The sequence below is a fragment of the Rissa tridactyla genome, chromosome 4 (assembly GCF_028500815.1).
Source record: "Rissa tridactyla isolate bRisTri1 chromosome 4, bRisTri1.patW.cur.20221130, whole genome shotgun sequence".
Lineage (NCBI taxonomy): Eukaryota > Metazoa > Chordata > Aves > Charadriiformes > Laridae > Rissa > Rissa tridactyla.
Window position 1 is genome coordinate 48,383,655 of NC_071469.1, and position 27,014 is coordinate 48,410,668.

Genomic DNA, 27,014 nt, shown 5'->3' on the forward strand with positions numbered 1-27,014 from the left:
TGACACATATACAACTCACCAGGACACTGAGCCTCTCTGCCTCTAGCGCCGCTTCTTATAAACTTTGGCAAAATGGAAATCCTTCAAGCCCATTCCTAGAGAACAGAAAGTGACAAGAGGTGCAGAAGCAAATTCCATTTGGGGTCAATTTGTAAGAGTAAAACATCTTTATCGTTTGTTTCTTTAAATCTTATCTGTGCAAAAATAAATAAAAACATGCTGACAAACTGGTTTAGCAGCTGGTGGTGTTAACATAAACAAGATCAATGCACCGCCTTACTATGGCCACTTCTTTCAGTCTCAGACAATTTATGCTAAATTAGCCCATGACAGATCTTTACCAATGCAGAAATGATAAACAGCAAAGCAGCTGCTAAATGCTCCAAGGGAAGAGGTCGGAGGGGGAAAAAAAAACCAAACCACCACGCAAAAGAAACAAAAAAAAAGTCCTATCAACTATTTGGTGGGCACTGAATTCACACAAATCCTTTGGAACTAAGGGATAGGATAACTCACTCACCATTTTGGAAACCCAAGACTGCAGAGAGCAGTGAAAAGAAAACAAGAAACGGTGTAGGGGAAGGAACACGAGAGGAATGCTGAATTGTGCAGTCATAAGCAATGGTAGGACCAAATGCAACTCTGCTGTCATATCGGTTACAAATGAGATAGCAGCGACCATCAGAAAGCAAGGCTCTAGACATCTGGAAAATATCCTCACATGAAATACAATTAAAGTCTAGCAATCTTCCCAGTGCTGAGAAGTGGTGGGAAGGGAGGGAATGGACAATACAAAATATTTAAGGAAGTTTTAGAGGAAAAAACATCATGAGAAATAACGGAGTTGTCTTGACTGATTTTTCTGTACAACTGTCTTCTTCCTTCATTTGCTACTTTGAATTAAGCTAAGCAATCATTTCCAGGGGAGAAAAAAAAAAAAAAAAAAAAAAGAAAGAAAAAGAGAACTCCTAAGAAATAACTTAAAAAGGAATGAGCAATTTCAGATCCCAAACAGTTCATTCCTGTGCATCTTAGGGGAGAAATACACGGGCTTTTCCCTCTCCTGCAAACACATTACTTGGTTTTGAGTCACTATTTCAAAATGACAACCAAAGACCACAACTTCCCAGAGCAGGTTACTTTCCAACTCTCACTGTACCACTTGTGGTTTTTTTCTCAGAAACCAACAAGAAAAATGGATCCAAAATCTTTCCATCACATTTTATTAAGTCAGTTTAAGTTAAAAAAAAAGAAAAAAACAAAAAAAAACAAAAAAACAAAAAAAAACAACCAACAAACAAAAATCATACTAACATTAGTCCAAAACTCTTGAAAAAGCAAAAGTAGGGTTTATCTTGCAACAGTACCCCCAAACAAGGACTGCTTCAGCAGCCTTATAGCATTAGCAAGGAGTACAGATACTCACCTGGTTTAATTATAGCTCCCAAACAGACCTTGGACCTACTACCACCTCCTGCAACAACTCATCTTCAAGATGTCAAGAACTATGCACTACCTCACAAAACTCTCCAAATACAACGTGGACCGCCATCTGCTTATTTATACACCTTAAGCCTCAATTTTGTAGCATCTGAACTTCTCTTTTCAAGTCCTTCCTCATCCAAGACCCACGACCCCATAAATCCAGTAGCTTCTGCTCCCAGCGCAGTTGTGTCTGTTTTCCTGCAGCCTGGTGAGAACAGACAGGACTCAAGATAATTAAATAAAAACACAGGAACTGCATTATTTATTTTAAAGGAAAACGTGTCTTCTAGGAAGAAAGTCCTTTATTTGGGCAAATCTGTAAGCTGTTTATCAGCTTAAACTCATTATCTGCCCATATGGTCTTAGCACTGTGGTTTAAAAAAAAAATGGGCATGCACTAGCCGATGAAATGTCATCTACCCTTATGCCAGAAACTAGTAGTTTTGCATTGACGTCAAATTAGGATCCTTGCCACAAGTGAAGGGCTACCATAAGGATAGTCATAATATTTTAATTATGAAGGGATCTTACAGAAGGCAGCAAGGAAGGCAGGGGCAAAGCAAGAAAACCCATTCACAAAAATACAAAGTCACTTAATTCACTTTTTGCCTCCTTTGCTCTAATTCTTTTTGTTTGGGGAGGCGGGGTGGGAAGAGAGCAACCTAACTTAAAAAGAAAGAAAAAGGCGAGAGAATGAGATGCTAGAGCCAATAAACACACATCAAAGCATGAGATGGCTCTGCTTCAACTGCCTACAGTATTCAACCTGGGATAGATTAAGGCAAGATAAAAGGTGCTAGAAGGGAAAATACTACCCCTACAGCACTGCAGACCCTCTCTCTCATTTGCTCAGCCCTAATGCTGAGAGAACACGAAGATCCCGGCCAGCTCTGCCGCGCTGAAGGCAACAAGCACACATGGTAGACCTAGTTTTACAGAAACACAAATTTGTCCACCATCATGTGCTGTCAGGGACCAGCTCCACACCGGGAGGTGGTTTGAAGCCCTTCCCGCTCCCCCGTCGAGCCGCTGCAGCGAAGCAGGAGCTGGGTTTATTGATTCTGTGAGTCACAATTAGCCACGGGACGCAGGACCAAAGGTTTAGCACAGGACATTAAACCTGACTGTCTGAGCTGTCAACTTGGTTATTCCAAGAAGAGAGAAACAAATTGAAGTCACAGTAACAGATGTTACTCCTGTTTTATGAACTGCAATATTATTCCCGGTTACAGATACAGTTCCTGCCTTTTAAAACAGACCTGCAATGCTGGGTGTTTGAAATTATTTGAATTAAACAACACACAGGCAACTTGGCAAAGGATTTCAGGGTAGCTCAGCATTTTCATACACACACAACGATTGCCGTTTCCCTTCTGCCCAGCCCCACCCTGAGAAGTATAATACATGTTAAAGCAGCCAAAAATGAGATCACGCCAGGATAGAGTCATTCGTTGCCATCAGCTGAGGCGAGGATGCAAACACTCGGACCCCATTTCTCTTTTGTGAAAAAACACACTCAGCCTCTTCTCGATTTCCACTGTGGGGAAATCAAGTTGCTGGGATCCGCTCTAAGTTTTAAGCGAGCCTGGAAACGAAGACTGCTGTTCTTCCCAGGATGTCTTATCCTTAGAGCCCAGGGGGAATAAAGGGATTTCCCCATAATTTACAAAGGAAATCTGAAATACCCTGTGAGCAAAAGCCACCCCCAAGTTCCTTTGGCTCCTCCGCACCGAGGAGGCAAGCGGAGGGGCGGCCGGCCCTACGAAAGCTGTGCTAGAAGAGCCGGGCTGACACGGCACAGCAAGAAAGCCCTCTCGTGGAAACTGCCAGCATCACCCACCCGAGCCCTCCCCCTGCCAGCCCGCCCCGGCCCCGGCCCGCATCCCCCCGGCTCCCACCGCGGCCCCCCACCCTCCGGGCTGCGGGACCATGGCTCACCTCTCCCTGTCCCTTCCCCAAGGAATAACAACCATCCCTTCACCTGCATCTCTCACGGGCTGAAACACACAGCAACTTGGGTTAGCTACGCAATTTGTGAGAAAGGTCTGCTTTGCAGAAAGGGTGGGACAATCAGTGGAAATTTTATCTTGATTTTGCTGGCAGTCAGGAATATCTCAGAAAAGTTAAAGCTCTTCCTTTCCTCTTCTCACCCCCCACGCCTAAATTCATGGCAACTGTATTGCATAGTATTTTAGGTTACGCCAACAAAAGCTGTACCTCGGCCACAACAAATACAGAAACATTAACTGCCTTCCAGGGAGGGTCAAACATTTGAATCATTTTAACATACTGTACGAATATTTCGGTGAAAGCAGATGATAAAGACGCGCATCTGCACGTTATGCTAGACAGTCAGTTCCAAAGATTCTCCCCAAATTATGAAAAAGACAAAGAATGCACCTATTTCTCCCGATGACATCCCTGTCATTTGCTCTCAGTTTTTATACTTTTGAGACAGAGCGACTGCCACTCCTTACAAAAGCACTGAATACCAAAACAATCATTTTGCTGGTAGAATCCATCAAACACTTGGATACATCCTGTTGCATTAAGAGAACTCTTTAATAACTCCACACACTTTTTACCCACTAGTAAAAATCCAGGGCAAGCCCGTGCTCACAATTTGCATATACCCAGCCAGGCACACAGCCATCTCCTGCACACTTCTGCCCAAGTAGCTTTGGTAGCCACTGGCTATTCAGTCAAATATGTGTCTAGAGTCTATTAATTGTGTTCAAATTTTCTCTTATTATAGAAATGCAAGCAGTAATCAGACTGACCTTACTAATTGCTGAGAGAAGTGCTAGAGAAAAGAAGAAATTACCATTACCAGACTTCACAGAAAACCACCCAAGTACAATGCATCTGAAAACACTACCTACTCGCTCACTCCAACATTTAAATACAAAAGTTATGATAAAACTTTAAGTGCCCAGCTGTACAGTTTATAAGTCTCACATATCTCAGTGGGGTGGTACCTCACTAACATGTTGTTGCAGCTATAAATCCCTATTAGAAAGCGGGGGCTGACCCAGGGTGGCGTGACTGCAGTTTGCCCATCAGCAAAGTGTGAAAGAGAACATTCCTACCGGACTGGACTGAAGTCAGAAACACGGGTAACTCTCCCGCCTTCCTCATCCAAACTTCGGGGTGGCGGCACACCCCGAAACGCTACAACCGGAGGGCAGAGCGCCCCAGGCACAGCCTCCAGACACCCAGCGGCTCCTCCGCTTGCCGGAGGGCTCCCGGAGTGGGGGTGGGGGGCAACAGAATACAGAAATACTGAGGACAGGCTCCGAGACTCCCGAGACGCTCCCGGGTACCGACCGCGAGAGGCTCCCCGGGGCCCGACCCCGGAGAGGTGTTACCAGCGGGGCGAGTTCAGCTGGCTGGGGCTGCCAGGGAGCCTCCCCGCCGGCTCCCTTTGCCGCCGTTACTGCCAGGCGGGCTGGCACTCGAGCCCCGAGAAACTTGCACGCCCAGCGCTCCGGGGAGCCACGGCGCTCCCGCACACCCCGTCCCGCCCGGGCAAACAACGCGGCGGCGGGGGGAGGCGAGCCCCCTCCCCCGGGTGTCGCCAGCCGGCATCCCCGCGCGTCCCGGGGCAGCGGGAGGGCTGTGCGGTGCCAAGCCGGAGCCGGCGCCCCTGGCAGGGGGACGGGACGCTCGGCAGGGCTGGTGGCGGCGCACCGAGAAGCGAACCCCGGCTCTTTACCTGCCGGCGGCTGCGGGAAGGCTCCGGCGGCGGCGGCGGCTCCCCGGGGACAGACCGAACTGGCGGCGGGCGGGCGATCGGGCGGCTCCCGGCGGCGCTGGGCTCCCACTGCCGTGCGCGCCCCGTGCCCGGCGGCCGCGGAGCGCCAGAGCCGCCAGCGCAGCCGGCTCCACCTCCCGGCCGTGCCCCCTTCCCCGCCCCCGCCCGGTCCGGCCCCGGCGGCTGGGAGCTCCGCCGCCCCCCGCTCCGCCCGCCCGCCCGCAGCCTGCCCCGTCCCTCGCCACCGAAAACTTCCCCGGTGCCCTCGGCCGGAGTCGCCAAAGGCAGCCTGCGGACTCGCCCCGGCGGCGCGTCGGCCGTTTCGGGGTGCGGAGGGGCAGTCCTGGGAGGGTGGTCCAGGGGCAGCCCGCCTGGGACGCTCCCCCGCCGGGGGGTGAGTCCGGAGCTCGCCGGGCTCGCAGGAGGCGCCGGAGGGAGGAGAGCCGCCGGCTCCCCGGCTGCAGGGCGCCCCCGAAACGCCTGATGGGCCGGGGACGATCCCTGGGGCGCAAAAGAAAGAAACCGGGAAGGTGGGAGGTCACTTGTTGACCGGTGCCGCAGTGAGAGCTGCCTGAACGTATTCGGAGATGTGTCAGAGAAAGTTCAAACAAAGAATGACACCGCAGTTTCGGAAAGCCTGTCAAAAATGCATACCAAACCAAATGAAGAGCCCATGTTTGTGACACGGGAGAAGCCAACCCTCCTAAGGAATTACGGCTTGTGCAGTCGTGCTCTGTGTGTGTACCAATAACTTCTGAGCCAGTTAAACGATTTTAATTAAGTTTGACAACTACAAATTCCAGAAAAATAGATAACTGTATAGAAGAGATAATCTCTTTTAGTGTTCTTGCACATAGGACAACTGTATCGCGAGTCAAACAGACACCAGGGAATCCACAGGGGAGTTCAACTCAACTGTCCCCCCGGGAAATCACACTTCACAGGTCCTGAGGCCCACAGAAGTACTTGCTAGGTTGGAGGGAAATAAATTCAGGGAGGAAAAAGCGTGCAGAAGTAACACTGTTACTCTCAGTAACAATCAACAGCTCAGGATTACTCCCTTACGGGCGTTAGAAGTTGGACACGGCACTCACATATAACAACAGAGATGGCACCAAAGAATTTGCAGTCCTGCAAGGGCCAGATCCTGCAAGTGGTCCTATGCGGATGGGTCCTTTTGCTGATAAGAAGTCCTGTTTATTTCATAATGCTCTGCAAGATGGAGGATACGGATCTGGACCCTCAAAGCTTATTAGAAGGGTTAAGAGACAACACGAATGTCTAGCAGTGCAGCGCAAAGAAAAAAAGATGTGCCAGCATCGCTGTATAAATATCTCTGCTAATGCCTCATATATCTGGTAATGAACAGTTACAAGGCTCCCCAGGTGCAGATATTTGTTGGCGTTGGCTTTCTTTTTTTCCTAATGTAATATAAAAATAGGGACATACACAAGGAATTTAACAGTTACGGTCCTAAATCCATTTCTGTGTAATAGCAAAACTCGATTACATAACCAGATCGTATTTGTAATGTATGTTTTTTTATAGTCTGTTGCTTAAGACAGGCAATCATTTCAAGGTCTGATATTTTCTGGTAATGTCTGGGACCATGTTTTTCCATTTCTGTTCCACTATTCATTTATTTGTGTCACAGCATGATCCTACCTCTGCTCGGTCTTTGTGGCGGAGCAGGGGGATTTCCATTTCTTTATTAGACACAGTATGACACGAGGTAATAGCCTTGTTCCTCATTTGATTCCTTTGCAAAGGACTCAGAGTGCTATTTTCCAGGAGGCTGTCCTGTCATACCCCTTGAGCAGCAGATCATGGTTCTTTCAGGCAGAGATTACATTTGTGCTCTGCAGACCTGTCAAACTGGACTCTGTTGGTCCTCCCTCTGCACTCCCCTGTAACAAGCACGCATTTACCCCTGCACTGTCACAGGAACATTTCAGGACCCCACACGCCAGGCAATTTTGCTGTGTCCCTGGTGAATAAACCATGAAAACGTGTGTGTGTCTGTCTAGCCGCCTGATGCCTACCCCTGTTTTGTGGCCTGATGCACAGATATCATGCAGAGGGTTTCTAGGAAACTGAGTGGGCTTAGTCCTGCCCAAAACACCACAGTTTTAAACAGCTCCAGGTTCTATAGACAAGATCCTTTCCTCACCAGGGACACTCTTGGCATTTTTTCAACATCTGCCCCCCCACCCCGCGCCTCTCCCTCCGGTGACATCATTCTTCTGATATTTTGTAAAAAAGTACAGGGCAGTGTATCTTAAGACTTGTATGTGTTTTCTGTTTTCCATCCTGATTCTATGAAACTGTTTTGTAAATGAACAAAAGTCAACTATACGTGACCCCAGCTTTCAAATCTTCCACATGCTCGCATAGACACAATGGTGCTCTTACATACTCAACTGTGCAATTTAAGGGGCCACTATTGAAAATGAGCTTCCCAAGTTTATAGTGCTTTCACTGTCATGAAGGAACTGCTTTGTGAATCCCAGCCAGCACTGAATTGAGTTTTGCATTTAAAGCTGGGGTTTACATTCTTTGTTATGGGTAAAGGATATAGTATATCCTCTGTGAACTTAACACATAATAGAAACCTTGGATAAAACCAGTTTTACCACAGATAAACTTGCAAGAGGGCTGTTTTACTTGTTTTCTGATAAATACACCACTGAAATGAAACCAGAACAAGGAAATAGTTCCGTGGTTTAGACCAAAACACTAAAGCCACTTTCTCCTGTTTCTGAAGTGCCTAGAGCTGCAGCCCTCCCACTCTCTGAAGGGTCTGCCCCTTAAACATTACATCAGATGTACCGTAATCCAAATAGTCTCTCCGTTACACTTCTGATAGGCTTGAGTTTTCAGAAGCAGAAACGGCAATGTTGGGAGGCCATAAACAAATCAGGCCAGGCTGCTCACTGGTGTAACTACAGATTTTGAGAGAATTGAATTTCACTCCATACAGCTAATCCGTTGCTTATGAACCTTTTCCTGCCTGTGCTTCACATCTTAGCTCTCAACTTTACAGTTTCCCTGTTGCTTCCTTCCTTGGCCTCCCCACCTTTCCTCCCACTTCCTTTGCCTTCAGACTGCTCCCTTTCTTTTCCTATTATTTTCTCTCAGTAGTTCTACTAACGCCTTTCCCAATTTGTTGTGAAGGCGGATAAAGCAGGAATCCAACCACGATCCAGCTTGGCTGTGGTTCCTCGGGCTGGACTGACACCCAGCCCAGCTCATTGCCTAGGCAGATGGGCAGAAGGAAACTCTCTGGCATCTGCATGCTGGAACCTGAGTACCAGTCTATTTCCAGATAACCGTGGCGCGTTCCAGCAGCAATCTGTGCTCGGTAGAAATCACACAGTGTTATTAACTCTGCCATGAGACTGAATGGCACTTCTGAGAGTGCAAAACAAACAAGGTCTTAGCCACAAAGAGCTTAAGATGACAAACTGACTGCCTGAACCTGATCACCTGCGCCCGGATAAAGACAGCAAAGTAAGCGATCTTGTTTTTCCCAAATGTCAAGCACTTGTAGTGCTGACTGAAGTTGCACTGATCAGTATGCTCTCTCATCTGCTGTCAGGCGGCTTTCCCAGGGCCCCTCCATCAGGCCTGGGAAAACAGCATGAGGGGGCAGTTGATGTACTGGTAGCGAGAGGTTTGTTCAGGCTTCGTTATTAAAATCGTAATTAAAACCTCGCCAGTGTATTTTTCAACCCAGTGTTGCTTTCCCAGGCTCAGCTGGGAAAACTGAAGCTAAATTGTTTATGAGTTGGTTTCTTTGTCAATATCAGCATTTCCCAATCATTTTCATCCAAGCAACAACTAACATTTTGGAGAAAAAAAAATCACAGGCCCTCATGCAGCTTTGCCATAGTAGTTGTGGGGTTTTTTTAATCAAGAACTAAGCTGCGTTTTGAATATTCATTTGCAGACTTATTTTCCCAACTTTGTTTTCATAGTTACTTGATTATATGATATATATAAAACATATCTATAGGACATATCTATAACATATATATAACATAAATATATATAAAAACATATATACATATAAAACATATGTATACGTGTATGTTTTTCTGAAGTCAAAAAGCATGTTTTGTCATCATTTCACATATGACCTCATGTCTCTCACACCCACAGACCACGAGATGAGAAGCAGGCTTCCAGGGCAAAAGACATGCTTTTCTTAAGATTACGCATTCCGTGAACAACATTTTGTGCTCACTGAGATACTCAAATAGGTAGACATCATTTCCCTAAATGCTTTCCTGCCCACCTCCCTCCTTCCTTGGCTTTGAAGTCGCAAGATTACACAAAGGAACTGGCACTCCAGAAGCAATGATTGAGTGAACCCTTGGACTCTGCCCAGAAAAATCTCAATTAAGAGAACTCTTTGTAATAATTTTAATATTCAGCACTGAAGGGATACTTTTAAAGCAAAATGAACATATTTAAGATGATAGCCATCTCCACTGCTGACAACAGGTAAAACCGTTATTACTGAAGCGAAAAAAGCTAGAAAATATCCTGTCCACTGTTTGCTTTTTTTTCTTAAGTTTCCTAAAATGGAGCCTAGGCACATCCTTGAGAAAGTTCTCAACGTTCATGTTTCCTCTGAAATTCACAGACATGCTTTTTTTGTACTTCTTGGACCCTGCATGGAAACAAACTTTGTTTCCCACAGTCTTTTTAGTAATTTTCACTAAGGACAAGCAAATTGGAGGCTCCCGTTGTACCAGAAACCCCTCGGTCCCTTTCCCCCACACGTTTAAATATGACAAGAGAGATAAATACAAAGGAACAATTATCCCCATTTACAAATAGGAAATTGAGGCACAAAGAATGAATGCTGAAGAAGTACTAGAGGCCTGTGGCGCCTCCAGGACATGAGCTAGGAGATCCACGTGCCTTACTCATCCAAACATCTATCCCCAAATGTTTTGACACTTCTTGGCATTTCCCTTTCTCTTATAACATGAAGGGAGGAGGCTCACATGCACTTTTAAAACTCCAGCTGACACTAAAATCCTGAAGCTATTTTTATTCTCATAAGATTTAACAAAGCACCTTTCTCCTTTAAAAAAAAAAAAAGATAAACATAGCTTCGGGGTTTATTGTTCCTTGAGATGTTCAAATTAAATAACACTTTATTGGACAGTCAGAGTTCTTCATGATTTTTCTGACAAAGATATGGTATGTAGTTCACAGATCTCTACAGAGAAAAGCAGCAACAGCCAGGGGGCGGATGGAAGTGTTGAAAACTTCACTTCTGACAACATTTAGATGGTCACCCTGCAATTTGTTTCAACACAGCCAGTTGTGTTGCCATAACTTGTAAAACATCTGCTAAAAACATATGGAATCCTCCTGGGGGATGTAAGTTGATGCCGTTCATCAAACTATTTCACTGCTTCCCTTCTCCCCAAATGACTCCCTCCAGAGAGCCAAGTGAAGCAAAGGATTCTAATGTCTATATGTAGAAAGGGACACCCAGACAGAAAAGTGGTGATAGCTCCCCTTCAACCTGGGAGAAGGACCTATCCAAGCAAATTCTTCTCAAGCACATGTAACATGGTTAAGGAGAAAAACAAAACAGCACATCATCAGAACTCCGAATCAGTCATCCCCCTGGACCCTTAGGTGAAAGGAGGTAGCATGGTGTCTTATGGCAAAACTATTCCCCGTTCTGCAGAAGTTGTTTTACATGAGCACTACCAGGTTAGCTGGGAGATTGCTCAAATTACGACCTAAAGGAAGGGCCTAAAGTTTTTCCTGGTATCACAAGAAATCAAATTTTATTAAATGCAGAAAGTTGGACTGTCTGCTATCTAAACACTGGGATAAACACTCATGGCTGTGTAAAATGACAGCAAGAAGGCTGTAAAATGCAACCACAGTGTCAATTACTTGGAGCATTTTGACTGGCACTCAGTTTGCATGGTGTAAAGGTTGCTGGACAGCACAGGTGACCCCAGAATTTTTCATGATCCAATTCAGTGCCCTAAGTGGGGTGTAGCTTTTAACACCTGGACCAGTCTCCAGTGACAGATGGAGATGTCACATCCTAACAAGTCCATGAAGCAATTACTGGATGGTGATGCTACTATGACCTCATTGAGATAGCTGTCGAAAAGTACACAGCTTTCTTTTGTTCCCAGAAGCTTCTCTGTTTTTTCTCAGTTATGCTGTTTTCTTTAATAAAAGATAGTACTTCTCTGCAGACCTCTTTTCACTTGTCATTCACCCCCCTTCCAAGCATACACACAGCCAGGGCAGAAACAAAACTGCACAAGTTTTCCTTATTTTTCCTCAGTCTCAAGTCCCCTTCTGTGCATGTCTGCGTAAGGCAGCCCTGCTCTTCTGTCAACCAAAGGGAATTTGCAAGCACGTAAAGCATCCATGCTGGGTATAGGAGCTGTGAAATTGCTGAGTGCTGTGGGGTGCGATTGAGGCAGACTTGGTGCTAAGTTAAGATAAGTTATTTTTTAAAACGTAGTAATAAAATGAATGGTCCTTGTGAACCCTTCAGCAGGCACTAATTAATCAGCCTCCCATTTTTACAAGTGAGAGCAAATGAATGCCAAGAATATGCAGTGATTTCCCCAAGTGGGCATCAGGATCAGAATTTAGGGCTCCTAACCTGTGATCAAACCACATGACTGCACCTCTATCAGCTACTTCAGACAGGAGGTTTCTTTATCTGAAGATGAAAACCCTTTCGCTAGCTGGACACTCTTCAGTTGTAATGACTGTTGTACAAATACGGTTATTTTTCAGCTTAAAAATATGGATTCTTGTAGGCCACTGTGGAACCCAGGTCGGAACTATGTGAGTTCCTTATCTGACTGATTCCTCCTGTGAATGTTTTAAACAACATTGTGAGTTACTAGCTGCTGTTTCCTATCAGGAAGAGATAAACTATGGATTTATTAAAGGTTGGAGCCAACTTCACCCCTGGTTTTACTAGATTGATTTCAATGAAATAATGCCAAGGACACATTCCCTTAGCTAAGTAGCCCTTAGTCACCTAGTGAGATTAATTTATTGTACATACATCACAAAAGCTTGCGAAGCAAAAGAAAAGAAGCATCTCCTCATTATCTGTGCTACCCTCAAAGAAGGATCCAGAATCTAGATTCTGTTTGAAAGATCCCTAAGGCATTCGTTCAGTCTACTAGAAGGTTGAATCCAGCAAACCCCTGAAAACTTAGAAGTATGGAAAGCCTGGCAAAGGCTCTGAAGCTTCCTGCTCCTCTCTCTTGTTGTAACCAGCCCCTTTGCACGCAGCCTTTCATGCCACGCTTTGGCACTTGTGATCCTGGCTGCGATAACAAATTGCAGAAGCGGCTGTGAAAGTTGAAAACATTAAGAAGAAAATGTTAACTGGACTTTTTCGAAATCATGAAAAGTATAGCTGAGTCAAGACTAAGAAGTTTAGAGGGGAATAGGGGTTTGCCCAAACCACTTCTGCAGCACTGCTTTTAAGACAGTTTCAATTGCTCTAGTAGAAGTGCAGAGAGGAAGAAGTAGTGCAAGCCCTCAGCTTAGCTCCTTCTGTGCAGTCAGTACATTTCCATCTTCCTCCTCAGTACATGTCTGACAGCCTCTTTCCTGCCTTCATCTCCTCTTCTTTTCTCTAGGCTCATTTTTCTCTGTTTCCAGCCCTATTGTGTTCTCTGCAGGACTTTAAGTCTAATTCTTTACTTTCCCCCAGGTATCCCTGTGATAACTCCTTCCTCACTCACTATGAGGTCTCTATGTTTTCTTCCAGGTGTTCTCATTTTGGTTCCACAAAGACACAAAGCAGAGAGTGAGTAGGGAAAAGAGGGTCAGAGACAGATAGAAGGGGCTTTTCTCTTTAGCCTGACAGAATGGGGGCACATACCTCTGTCGTAAGCAGAAGCGGTGGCATGTTAGAAAGGATGAGAATGGAAACTCTGGCTTTCTTGGAAACAGCCACTGACATGAAGCAATAGTTTTGAGAAGCCCAATGTGTTGATAGTGCAGCTGGTCTCCTTCCAACTGGGATTCGCTGTGTTCCAGGGCTATAATCAGGCAGATAGAGAATTTGCCAACCAAGGCTTTATTCAATGTGCCAGGGAGCAGCCGTCGCTTCACCTGAGCTAGAAATGGCTTCACTAATGTGCAGTATGTGCTCGAGTCACTACAGAGCCTTCACCCTTCATCAGTCAGACAAGTGCAGTTGTGTGTGCAGCAGGACCAGCCGAGGCAAGGGGATGGCAAGCTATTAAGAATGAAGCCTAATGGCCCCTTGAGAGCATTGGGAGTGGGGAAATAAAATAAAATAAAATAAACCCTTCACCTGAATTTTAATCACACCCAAGGGAAGACATGAGATTTAATACAAAACATTACACAGCTGCTTTGCTACACGAGATTAACTTCACGTAACAGGATGAATAAAAATATTCCCACTCCAACTTTCTGAAACATTCTGCCCTGAGGCAGTGAGAGAAATGGCACAGAATGCAGAATGAGGCAGGGAGATGAGCTAGAGATGCTTTTAAGCTCTGTGCAAGTCACCCATTCAAAGCTGGGCTCTGACACAAATCTCCTTCAGCATCTCAAATTAATAATTCATCCTTAGCTGGGCGATCATTACAAGATCTCTTTTTGTAGACAGACAGCCGGAGAGAACAAATGCAAGAGTTAATGCTGGCTGGCAATACTGTGAATCTTTGAAAGCAACAGGCTATGACAGCACTTCTTAGGTTCTCCCAGTGCTATGCTTAGAGCCGGGGCATGTGCAAAAGACTGCAAATGTGCGTGTATGAGGAGTGACCCACTTCTGCAATTGGAAGTTGGAATGCCTCCCAGATGCACACATGACGTTTTGGCAACACAGAGAGAAAGAAGTTCAAGGAAACTAGGAAGAGAGTTCAGAAGAGCAGTGTGAACGAAAATACCAAAGCAGCAAAACATCTAGTTCTAATATCTTTGTAATCAGTCATCCAAGATGAGCTGCTATCAAGGTCACAAGAGATCTTTGTGGTAGAAATGAGGCAACTTCCCTCAGCCACCAAGAGAAGTTGTAAGCTCACATCGCGGTCTGTCAAAGTCAGCAGGGACTTAGTCATAAATTGATTTACAAGAATATCAGATGGAGATATAACCTTTTTACTTTTCAGGCTGTAGAGTAAACGCATGTCCCTTGACAAGTAACTTTCCCTGGTAACGCCATCAACGATTTATGAAGCAAGAGTGGTATTTCCTTAGCGCTCAGCATGACAGGCAGTATGCAATTCACAAAATACACCTCCATCCGTAATCAATGATTTCTAAAATTTCTATTTCCTGTTCCTGATGAAAGTTATCAGAAACATCCAACTCATCATTGTACACATCTTGCACTTATCTTTTTGGGGCAGCAGTCCCGTTCGGTCCTGGAAATTAAGGAGCTTCTAGCACTGACTAGGCCTTGCAAAATAAATCCAGATCTCAACAATTGCTATGAGTCAGATGTGATTTTCTTCTTTTATGCCAGATGAGGATTCGCAGCTTCAGCGTGATGCCAGTCATAGAAATAAGAAAAACAGAGAGTTGCCTAGGACAGCAGCGTGCTCAGGGACTGCGTGCTGCCTATTTAGTCTCTGCGGGAGCTCTGGAAAGGCAGGCTGGCTGTGGCTGGGGCTGCTCAGACAGAAGTCAGGGTTATTTGGAACAGATGCAGCAGTCACTTACCTGATCTCTCTCAGGTGTCTGGCAGCAGTAGTTGTAGCAGTCTCGGTTCCCTAGTGTTCTCCTTTTCAGCCTGCAATTCCAGTTGCACCCCTTCCCGCTACTCTTCTCTTGCCAGTGGAAAAAGCAGTCTCTCGCCAGTCCCTCATCTTGAGGGGCTGAAAAATTCTACTTTCTCTATGCTGTTGAGAAGTCTTGAGTCACCCCCAGGCACTGGTGATGCTCTGCAGCTGGAGGTGTTCTGAGTGAGATGTAAATCAAGATACATGGTCATAAAACAGCTAGTGACAAGTCTTGCAGGAAAAAAAAGGTGTTATCTTTAGTAACCAGGCCAAATGCCAGCTCCAGCTAAGATAACAGACATTCTACTGACTTCCTGCAATTTTCCTTCAGTGAAATATTATCCTCTTTACTTCCTGCCAGAGTGTCATTTAACACTGCTTTGCCAGTCTACCATGATTCACTCAAAGGAGGCTGCATTTCAGTAAAGACTAAAGTAACTCCACTACATTAGAGATGCATCCGAACTGTGAGATTCGGCATGAGATTTATATACATACTCAAGAGGCTGCATGAATTCAGTGGTTTAGTTTAATTTCGGTCAGTGAAATTAACGATAATCCTTTATTGTAGGAAAAAACAACAAACTGGTTAAATACATGGATGACATGAGCATTCCTGTCTGTATCCGGAAAGTAGATGTTATTAAAATCATTTCTTCAGAACAATAGCGAGACCCTCTTCCTATAGCACCCTGATCTCGGATTCCAGCAGCCACTAATCCTATCACCTGGAAACAACTGCTGCTCCTAAAGTCTGCACTGAAGTGCAGAAGCTCCAAACAAGCAGGTACCAGCCAGTTTCCACTATGTTTCATCACGATAGCTACTGGGCCGTATCTACACCAACATTTGCTGCACATATTCCACTTCTGCCTCAACAAGGCCTTGCAGACACCCTCAGGTGATACAAACACTTTGTCATAACATATTGCTTGAACCCAAGATAAAACTACACCAAAGCAATTTATCCCTACTTGTATACTTGCCCTGGAACATGCCAGTGTACCTGAGGAAGATGGAACAGCTTGAAAAATAGGCAAGAGGAACTGTTGTTTTTCCGTTCACAATGGGCTTCCTCATCAATCAGACAAGTTCATTAAAGCTTGCTTCCTTTAGTGGGATCACGATAAAGGGCAATTATGGAGGAGGAAAAGGAGTACAGACTTATGACTTGACATCTTCCAGGATTTGTCCCAAAGATTAACTGAATCCACCACTTTAATGAGGCTGAGTCCCCACTGAATGGGTGACCAACATCTTCACATTCTAGTGTGACTTTACGATAACAAGACATCCTCTCTACACATGTAAGGTCACGTCTTTCACAGGAGCATTAGCTACCGAGCACAAATCACAGGCCAAGGAGGAAAGGCATAGCTATTCACTGAAATTCAGGTAGTGTCAGAGCCTCAGGATCCGAAAGGCCGGCCCTGCTGTAAGCTAACAGGCAATTTCTCTATCCAGTGTCACGCTGTTCACATGTTCCTGCTTCTCCCTTTCCTCCCAGACTGATGATGGTGGTGTTGATGGAGGTGGGACTACAGCCAGCTGTTCTCTGACATGAGGTGTGCCAGGCAGTGGGATACTGCTCTCAGCTCCAGAAGCTGTCAAAGCCATCATGGATTTATATTCTGTGGAAGTAATTAGGGACTCCCCGTTGCTCCTCCACTCGCCTCCCATTTGTAGGGCAATCACATCAGACTAGAGCCGTGCTCAGTCAACACTGCTAGCCTCCCCTGAAGACAGTGGGGACTATTAAGAGAGGTTACTGGGGCAGATGGAATATTCCCCACTAGAATGCACAGGCAGAGCTATAGATTTTGCCCTTGAACATAGCCTGTGGCAATTTACAGCAGATAAATGAAAGCTGCTATTCTCATTGATTTTTTTTTTAATAATTATTTGCATCACCTGTTGCTTCTAGTCATAGTGATCCCATCTCCAGTCTGTGGTAGAGACATTTGGGTTTTGTTGCCTATTTGCCTGACTTTTTTCCATTCACTGGCTCACTCTCTCCAGAGCTAGTGCAGGGATACAGAGACTTTGTGCTAAGGGGATCTGGAAGGGGAGCTGCTGCTGCTCACCAGATTCCTTTTGATAAGGTTTGCAAGGAGAAGGGACTGGCTCTGAAATGGTTAAGCAGTTTTCTTCAGCTAGCTTTCATCTTTCCCTCACCACCAACAAACTGGACTAGTAGCTCAGAGAAACAGCCTGAGCACTTTTCATCCTCCTGCATCAGGCAAAAGCCTTTACGATGCGGTGAGTTTCTTAGGCTGTGGGCTTTCCACCATCACGTGAGGCTCACTGGGGGATCAGGACCCATGTGTTTTGTCAGGATGAAAAGCCAAGCTCTTGCAGTTTCCTGACTAATAGCAGATCCCTCTGGCGGAGTCCTTGCCCTACCCCCTGGGTGAACTGCCATTGACCCAGTGAATTCAATTAGTATGGTTCTTCCTTTATCAAACAGACCCCACATGGCCCAAACCAAACATGGTGTATTTGAAAACAAATGGATTGAAACGGCCCTAATCTACTCAGACACTTTCCTCTGCATATGTTCCCTCGATTCAGCCTACCCACAAATACAATCAGGGAATCATCAGGATCCCATCTGGTCTGCGAGAGGAGAGGGGAGTCTGACACCCTGCAGAACAGAGAGTACCAGTGATTGGGACCTCTATCAAACGGACCATTGCAGTGCCTTGACAATGCTTTTTGGGCCGGTTTTCTGACTGTCCCCACTGTCGAGCCCTTAGGGAAAGTGGGAGAATGCCTCAGTTGGAGTCTTAGGGAAGAAAGCTTTTGTGACTTTGACTTGTACTATTTTCCCCACGCACAGTGATGCACAGTACCATCAAATACAGTCTGGACAAACCACACTAGCTAAAGCCCTTCTGTAAGCCGCCACAGCAGAAACCACAGCACCTTGTCTGGAGGGCTCTGAATCACGTCAGCCACTCCATCCAGGACGATTTTTCCTTTATACCACAGGGAAGTTGTCAGCGCTCCAATTTATGGGGCCCACTGATCAGCTACATCTGTCCTAGGATGTATGCCAGCAAAAAGAAATCGCACGTCCGAGGGGGATTGCCTACCTGACTTGCCCAAAGGAAGAACGCAGCTATGATCATAGAATCATCGAATGGTTAGAGTTGGAAGGGACCTTAAAGATCACCTAGTTCCAACCCTCCTGCCACGGGCAGGGACACCTCCCTCTAGACCAGGTTGCTCAGAGCCCCATCCAACCTGGCCTTGAACACTTCCAGGGATGCGGCATCCATCACTTTGGCATCCACAACTTCCCTGGGAGGAAGATGAGGAGAAGGGAGCCATCTTGCTGGCAGATCGGCACAGCCATAGATGCTGCACCTATGATTGCCATCATAGACAGCACAGACTTGTTTGGGAACCCTCCTCTAACACTGTGCACCAAGCAGTGAGTCGGGGTTGTCAGAAATTGCTGGACACTTCTGATATCTATTCAGACACGTCTCTCATGCTCCATCTTCTCTTAACCAGCAGAGATGTGGCACAACCGCTGCCAGCACACAGAGACAGAGGAAAGCCAGAGGGGGTGGCCCTACCCAACAGGCCCCAGCAGAGATGTGCTGGGAGAGCAGTGGAAAAGGCCAAACACTCAGAGATCCCAGCTCCCTTTTGCTTTGGGGCATAGATGGAGAACAGCATAGGTCTGGCAGGCAGCACATCTTAGGTAGACTTTCTAGTAGTTCACAAGAAAAGCCTGGTAAAAGAGGATCAGAGACAGCATGAGAGGGTTTGAACAACACTGCCACAAGGTCTGGAGGGACAGTGCCTTGCCTGAAGACAGTTCTTGTGTAGTACACTGAGGACATGTTCCAGAGGTATGTGGAAGGACCAGAGAGACATACAGGACTTTCAAGCCAGGACTACGCAACTGGGTAGCCATCAGGGCTGCAAAGACACTAATAAATAAAACTAGTCTTCCCTAGCACAGCCCATCCCAAAAGGCTTCCTCCATGTGATCATTCAGACAGCAGGGTATTTGAGCCAAGTCACCTGTGGCAGTGCCCACTGAGGCTAGTCTCTCCTTCCACAGTGGGCAGCGGCTTCTCATTCAGCCTTATCACTCTTGGTGGCAATCTAAAAGCAGGAAGGAGGCAAGAGCCAGGGGCAAGCATTCATTCCAGCAAGATTCAAAGCCAGCGAATCTATTCCTTCTGCACAGCCTTTATACATGTCTTTCCAGTGTATAACACGTCTTAGGTGACTTTAACAAAACTGTGAAAAAAGAAGTCCTGTGAAACTAGACCGGATCTTAGCAGAACATATTTGAACAAACTGCTGAAAAACATAAATCAGAAGTTATCATGTTTTCTATTCCAGGCTGCCTGAAATATATGGCAGGACATACATATCCCTGGGCGGTGGATGTGAATTATCCCACTGGAATCAGTAGCCGGCTTTCCAAACTTCTGAGATGAGCCATTCTTTTGAGCCATTTCCTTTGCTCCAAAAGCCCTTGACAGGTTTTCCATGTTCTCTAAAGTACCGTATGTGATCTTGTTTATTTTTTTTGCTGTACAAAAAAAGAAAAAAAACAACCAAAAAGATAAAGGTCAAATCCAAAAAGGAATTTCTATTGCAGTACCCAATTACATTCAAAGTAAAGAACTGTTAGAAGTTGTTGCAAAGCTAGACTCAACCCTGGTGGCAGTGTGCTCCCTGTGAGCACTGATGGGCAGATTTTTGCACCCACTGCCGCTTCTTTTCCCCTGCAAACACAACACTCCCCGCAGAGCACTCACACAACAACACAGCTGCCTCACTGAGAACAAGCTAAAATATATCTGAGGAGACTTCTGGAAAGGCCTCCTAAGAGAGCTGCAGAAAGCAGTACAATTGTCAGTACAAGTGCACTGAGCACAACAGAATTCACTGGGAAAACATATTGATCCAGCTCTAGTGATTTTGAGATTTGAGAAACTCACAAGAACACTCAAAGTTGCTCATTTACATTTTGTTACCCAGAATGCACTTCCAACTCATCTGTTTCCCACAGGCACCAACATCAAAGCTGTGGAAACAAGCTATCTTTGCATGAAGGTTTTTCTTTTTAATTAAACATTACAAACTAAGGCCAGAAATTCCTTCTTCTTTCACAGCTGGAGAAAGCATAAAGGGAGAAGTGAGGGTAGAGAAACAGAATCCATCAGTCACTGTACAGAGAGAGATTGCTTGGCCGTGGATGCTTACAGTTGCCTTCTAACTGCTTGCCTCATCCGTGTAACATATGGTGAAGCATGGAAAACCCACCCTATAACCCAAAGGTCACTATGCCACCTGCAGACCCCAGACAACAAGCAGCCTTGCACAAATACACATGGAAGTAATTAGGGAGGCAAGGGAGCTGGGATTTGAAGCGGAACCCCCTCAAGTCTGCTGCATTAATCCTTCCAGTGGAGCTGGAGAAGAAGTTCGAATTCCCAGGGGTCTGATTGCTGCAGCTTGTAGCTCAGGCTGGAAAAAACTGATTTACAGTTTCCTTGCCACTAATATGCCATTGCATTTGCGGCGTTTGGGTTGAAAGAAGAGCATAAGGGCGTTCCAAAGGGACCAGGTTCATTTCCCTCATTACCTGCACAGCCACAGCCTGGCAGGCTGCTTTCTCTTGCCAGTGTTGCTCTTCCATCTGCAGGGTTGCTCTTCATATGAATTTGCAGTTAAAGGTGGCAAGGTCTTTGGGACCAATGTGGTAGATCCCAGTGCATGGATAAGGGGATGCAGAGTGACAGGGAGTTTGGAATCATCTGTTCCTTACAATGTTGCATCCTCTGGAAGTCCTAAGTTGTGGACTGTGACCCTCTTTCCTGCATTACACTGACCAGAACAATTTCCCCTGACCCCAAAGATCTTACAGCTGAAGCACCAGTCATGAGATGAGCATGATACAGCATGACAAGGAAATTATGGTGGTTGGAGGGATGTGATAGCTTTGGAAGAGTGGATTGAAAACTGTCTAAAAGGAAATGGGGTTGAAGAAGAAGGGTAAGAGGACAAATGTACCCACCAGGGATCCAAGGTTCAAATGCCAGTAAGTCTCCAAGCTTCTCTCCCAGTAGATCTAAACACCTGTGGTCATTCTATCACATTTGCTACCAGGCAACTTGGAAAAAGTTTGCCAGTCATCATTCCTTTCATGATACTGGCATATTCCTCCTGTCTCCACCCTACATAGCTCCACTGGATTCATCATTTCTTGCACAGAGTTTCCTGTGCTTTTTCTCTCAAAGGTTCACTGCTCAGGTCACTCCTCACACAAAGTTATGACTCCACATGATGAAAATATCACCTAGCAACAAGTGAGGAGGGCTCTGGTAATGTTAATGTATGAAGAGAAAAAAACCCACAAAAACCTTGTGACCAAGACTTCACCTCCATCCCAGGGCCAGCTTCTCAGCTCGAGTACACACCTTTCCCATGCACTACCTTGCAACAGGACTTAGAGGCAGGAAGGAATTTTTCCCCAGCAAACAGGGGAGGGTCAGGTTTCTGGCAGGTTTTCAAAGGCAGCTCACCTTTCCTGGGGCTTGTACAGCCATCAAGGTACTTCTAGTGGCTGGAGATCTAAAATATCCAGCATACATGTACTGGGTGTCTGTAGCAAGATTTTGATAGTGGGGCAGGAGAAGGCTACAGGGGTGGCCCCTGTGGGATGAGGTCAGGGCTGCCCCATGCTGGACACAGCCAGCTCCACAACAGGCCCACTGCAGGACACAGCTGAGCCCATCAGCCAAATTGGTGGCATCTCTGTGAAAACACATTTAAGAATGGGCAGAAAATGCCACAGAGAGAGAGGAGGGAGCAAAAAGAGTGAGAAACATCAGAGGCAACACCAAGGTTGGAGGAGGAGGAGGAGGAGGAGGAGGAGGAGGATTGCTCCATGGCACCAGAGCAGATATTCCCTGCAGCCCAAGGGAGAGATCACACACAAGCCATACAGGAGCAGATTTTCCTGATAGGAACTGCAGTCCATGGAAAATCCACACCAGAGCAGAGGAAAAATACGAGAGGGAAATGAGCAGCAGAGAGAAACCACTCCATAATGACCACAACCTCCCATTCTCTCTGCACCGCCCGGAGTGGGTAGAGGAGTCTGGAATGAAGGAGTGAAGCTGAGCCTGGGAAGTGGGGATGAAAGGTCTTGTTTTAATGTTTGCAGTTTTTTGTTTCCCACTACCCAAATTAGCAATTACATTATTATTTTAATAGGCAATAATTTAATTCCCAAAGTCAAATCTGTTTTGCCCATGACAGTAAACTTTAAGCAATCTCCCTGTCTGTATTTCAACCCATGAGCTTTCTTATTCCTGTTCTTCCTATTTTCTCCCCTTGTCTTGCTGGGAGAGGGAGTAAGCAAGCGGCTGGGTGGGAGTTTGGCTGTTAGCTGAGGCCAAGCCACCTCAATACAAAAGTATAGCTTTCATAGACCACACGATCCAGGGAGTGCCCTGGTGTGGTCTATGCCCCTCTAGACAAAAATAACTGGTTTCATGGCAGACTGGAGTGGTCAGACTGCTGGCAAGTGGCGCATCATGCTCATGTCACTTCATTAAGTTGTTCACATACACTTAGTGAGTGATAAACAAGTCACTGCATTCATCTTTGTGCCTCCTTTACTATATGAACACATATCATGAGCACAGCCATCTATGATATTTCTATTTTATCATTCCCTTGGAGGTTTTCTATCTAATTTTAAACTAAATGTTTACATTTTCTGGATTGTGTCAAATAAACAGACACCACTGTATGGAAGCTCAGGATACAGGAAGAGGCAGTGATGAGGAGCACTGCTAAGGTTTCTCTCTTCTCATCTCTTCCTGGAATATAAATATTGGGCATGCAGTTCCCAGTACAATTGTCTCTGTTCTTGTGGAATTGTCTGGGTAAATTCTCTGGCATCACACAGAGCTGTCCGCTTCTTGAAAAAAACAGGTGAACTCACAGGAGACAGTAGCTTCTATGCTACCTTTCTGCTGTTGCTTGGGCAAGGATTTCCAGGCACTTTGCATGATGCAGTCACTCATCTATGGGGTCAAGATTATTTCATTTCCACGGTCGTTACTGCTATTCCTGGTGAATCTCCCAACTCTGCATTTTCTACCCACCTCCCAATGGAGGTAAACAAACCAAAAGCATTATCTCCATTTAACAAGATGTTCTGTCTCCTGGTGAGAGAAAAGAAAGCAAAATGTGCCGGGACAGCATCAAAGTCAGAACTGTGGGAGCTGCTAGGTGTTTCTCCCATCATACAGAGAAAAATCAAGGTAGAAGGATACAAGGTACCCAGCAAATCCCCTCACTGAACATGAACTGAGAAGCTGATCCTAAGTTCTAACCTTGGATTACCATCTTCAGCTATTTTTTGCTGCCTTTCCCTACATTTGAAAATGAAGAGCAAACCCTAAAATTGCTCTAGAACAGCTTTTACTCTGCAACTAGTTGGCAGAGTCACATGCTGTGCAAAGTTAAAAAAAAAAAAAAATTGTGTGGGGACAATTGACCTAAACGTTTCTCTTGCTGATTCAAGCATCAGAGCACAGGCATGCTCAGTTCTATAACCCAGACTAAGCCTTTTGCTGAATGTCCCCAGACTGCCATATCAGGGAATGTCTGCAGAACGTTAATGCCATGTCAGCATCCCCAAGTGGAAATGGCAAATATTTAGGCACTGAAAATGCAGAAATGCACGCATTCAGAGGCTGGCTTAAGAGACTCACTCTGAATGCAGTGCTTTCCAAAAATGAACATAACTCATCGCTGGAAAACCAGATAACTACAATTCATTTAAGTGCTGCTTAATTTTCTGTGTGAACTAAATGGATGTATTTTAGTTCTGTCTTAGCACAAAGGTCTGAAATTTCAGGCACCAGTTTTCCCCAGAAAGGGGTTTTCCATCCTACCCGTAAAGATGCCGTCTCCCTGGTGAAAAGCTGAAGGTCAAGAAGTACACGTTGCCTGTGAGAGTACAGTGCTTTTCTGCATTATCAGTCTAATACCACAAACATGAGATAATCATGGAACGGCAGAATGGATGCCCAGCTCTAAAGAAAGATACCTCATATTTGAGTGTCTGATTGCCCCGGGTGAAAGAGACATCTGACTGTCTAGTTTAGGAATTTAAAGCACCTTACCAGGGTGATTTAAAACTAAATCCTCTCTCATTCTTAGTAGAACATTTTTCACAGGCAGTTCAATTTTTGTGGAGCCATCAGGAAATAAAACAAGGCGGTGCCTGTTTTCTCCACATACTTTCTCTGCTTCAGCCAGAGGAGAGCAACGCAGTTTTTAATCACTTCCCATCAGTGTGAGGGAAGAGCTTTAAGTGGTTAATAATACCCAGTCAGGCTGGTGCCTCAGACAGCAGAATGGCTGAGATGGGGTCTGAACAACCCACACCATGTGCTCTTCAGTCAGGTCTTAGCCCTTGTACGTTACAAGTATCAAAGTAGCTGGACTTACCAGTACAATGCTGATTTGTACCCAGGGTCTGGACACACGCCTGACTTTTGCCCACTCTGGGGTGCTGTGAAGCAGATAAATTGGCTGGTCTTTATTAAGATGCCTGGTCCCACTGCTTGGTAAACACTGTGCAGGCTTTCACTGTTAAAAGGCTCATCTTACTGACAGGTTCCTTACAAAAAATACAGTTTCAGCCTGTAGAGCCAAAGCAAGCACATACGATTCCTTCTGGTGTAAGTCTCCATGAAAAAGAGATAGATATAGGGTCATTGTCCAGTGATCCATCACCAAGGATAACACATAACACAGCGAGAAAAACCTGGAAAGCATATCTTGACCCCATGACCAAAATTTCTTATGAACTCAGTTCCTGCTTGGGCTGAGAAAAAGCTGAAATGCCTAGCTGGGATCTAAGGTGTATTTTTTAACTGTTCAGGTTTTATCCAAGATTGTTTTTCCTGACTCTGATAAATCAGTGTCTTGGCCCTTCCTCCTATGCCAGGGAAAGGAAGGTATGGCATTAACACAGTTTGAAAGGCTCTGATTTAGGGCTTGGAGAAACATTGCAAGTAAATTAGTTGCTATAGCTTAATGAGTGCATATCAGCAGAACAGAAGTAACCGTGTACACTCTCTGCTCACAGTGAATGCCTTTTATTTAATATGCAAATATAATAGCTAACTTGCTGAGTCTTTTTATTTTTGCCCTTGCAGATAGAAATAAGGACTGCCTTTAAGCTCCTTTCTTCCAGTGACCACAGTTATCTGTGCCATATTTTCCCCCTTCTAAATAAATCTCTTTCAAAAGTGAATATTCATGAAGAGGGATTCAGCCAAACCAAGCAGCAACCTGAGGCTCTGGAAACATCTAACCATTGAACACACCACAACAGTCGCTGTTACCATCTGCTGTACCAGAGAGTCAAGGTGCACAGCTATATCCTCTTCTGGGTGGAAAGCTGTTCCAAGTTTTAATAAACATTTGGAAGTAAACACCTGCCAGACAGAATAAACGAGAAGATCTGCATTAGTCCACACTGCAAGTGGCACTTGGCTAGCTTCCACATCTGCATGTCACTGTGCAGCATTGTGCTTTGCATCACTGTGTGTATAATGGGACTCTCACGTTCCCCAGAAGCACTGGATATTGGACATTTGCCACTGGCAGGGTCCAAGGATGCATGGTTTGATGGGGGGTTGTCAGAGATGAGATCCTGGACTATCTAGGCCAAGTATCCATATGGGTTTTGCAACTGCTTGAACATCTCCAGCGTTCACCAGGAATGAACTTGAAACTCTCAGTACTGCAAAACCGTATTACCAGGAATAAAAGGTAAAAAGTTCAGGGGCAGGAGGTAGCACTGGATTCAGACTCAGCCCTTCTTCCCAATTCTGCCTAGACTTTACACTCTCAAAAAGTTTAAATCTTAAGTAGAATAATTATTTGAAAATATTACAACAAAGATGAATCACTCAACTTTATTAAGCTTTAATGACTGCTTTGATTGCTCTCACTGAGCTGATTCCACTGTATTTACTAGGCCGCTTTAAAACAATATCAATAATTTCAACATTAGACCTGCTGATTTTCTCCTTGTTCAACACTTGGCCAGCAATCCAGACTCTTTGTGTCTGCACGCTGGCTTATGGAAAATGGGATGGCATAATGCCACAGCCCAGGGAATCATCATCACCCAGATGAGAATGATTGATTCAAGAAATGAAAGTCAGCACTGCTAGTTACTACACCAGAAGCTGGAGAAGGGAGCCCTTTACAGGCTTCTCCCATGTGAAATAGTTTGGAAACACTGTGGAGTTTGGTGCATGGACATTTCCTTTGCAAAAAGAAGCAAATCCCCCTCATTTTAATTTTGCCAGATGGTTTTAGATACTCTGTTACTAGACCAGTAGTGGCAATTTCATCACACTGGAAGGATTTACAGATGGGATAATAGGAGATGTTTATCTCTACAGATGTACTTGCCCCAGTTCTCTGTTGTGAAGAATTGATTGCCCATGCTGTATGTCACACTCTTTCTGCTCTGGCAACAGTGGAAGCTCTTGTCATGGAGTATTGTGTTACACAAGATCAGCCCTCATGGGCCACTTCTAGTAGTTACTGACTCTTTTTTGTTCCATTTCAAACCTTGAGTAACTGAGGTCAAATACAGTGACCTTAGCCTTCATTTGGCATCAAAGGGAGGGATACAGCCTTTATACACTGTGGGAGCTTCAGCTTCAAAAGACATAGCGTCAATACATACAAGAAAGTGCCTCCAGCACTTACTCATTACTAGCTGGGGGAAGGCAGGATTTTCCTATAGGTTACCAGTGGGCCCAGGCACAAAGAATACCAGCAGAACAGTTGCTCTGGCTGAGGACAGCAGAGGCCATACAGAATGGAGTCTTTTGTAAATCATTCAGCCAGCCAGTTCCTTTAGGATGTAGGGGATTCCTAGGAGACATATGGGAGGACACACCTGAGACTTC

At 45.3% G+C, this 27,014-nt stretch overlaps 1 protein-coding gene across 4 annotated transcripts in view; it reads right to left on the reverse strand.

Moving 5' to 3' along the window:
- The window catches only part of TSPAN18 (tetraspanin 18), a 171,728-nt gene that overhangs the window by 122,204 nt on the left and 22,510 nt on the right, over window positions 1-27,014 (reverse strand). For 2 of the 4 annotated variants that reach the window (XM_054198499.1, XM_054198496.1), the window contains exon 1: window positions 5,201-5,359. The exons of 1 other annotated variant lie outside the window; for it this stretch is intronic. The gene's annotated coding sequence lies outside the window, so the exon portion shown is untranslated. Of the gene's footprint in view, window positions 1-19; window positions 96-5,200; window positions 5,360-27,014 lie in introns of those variants that run through there. One more of the 4 variants, XM_054198497.1, reaches the window with a different exon arrangement.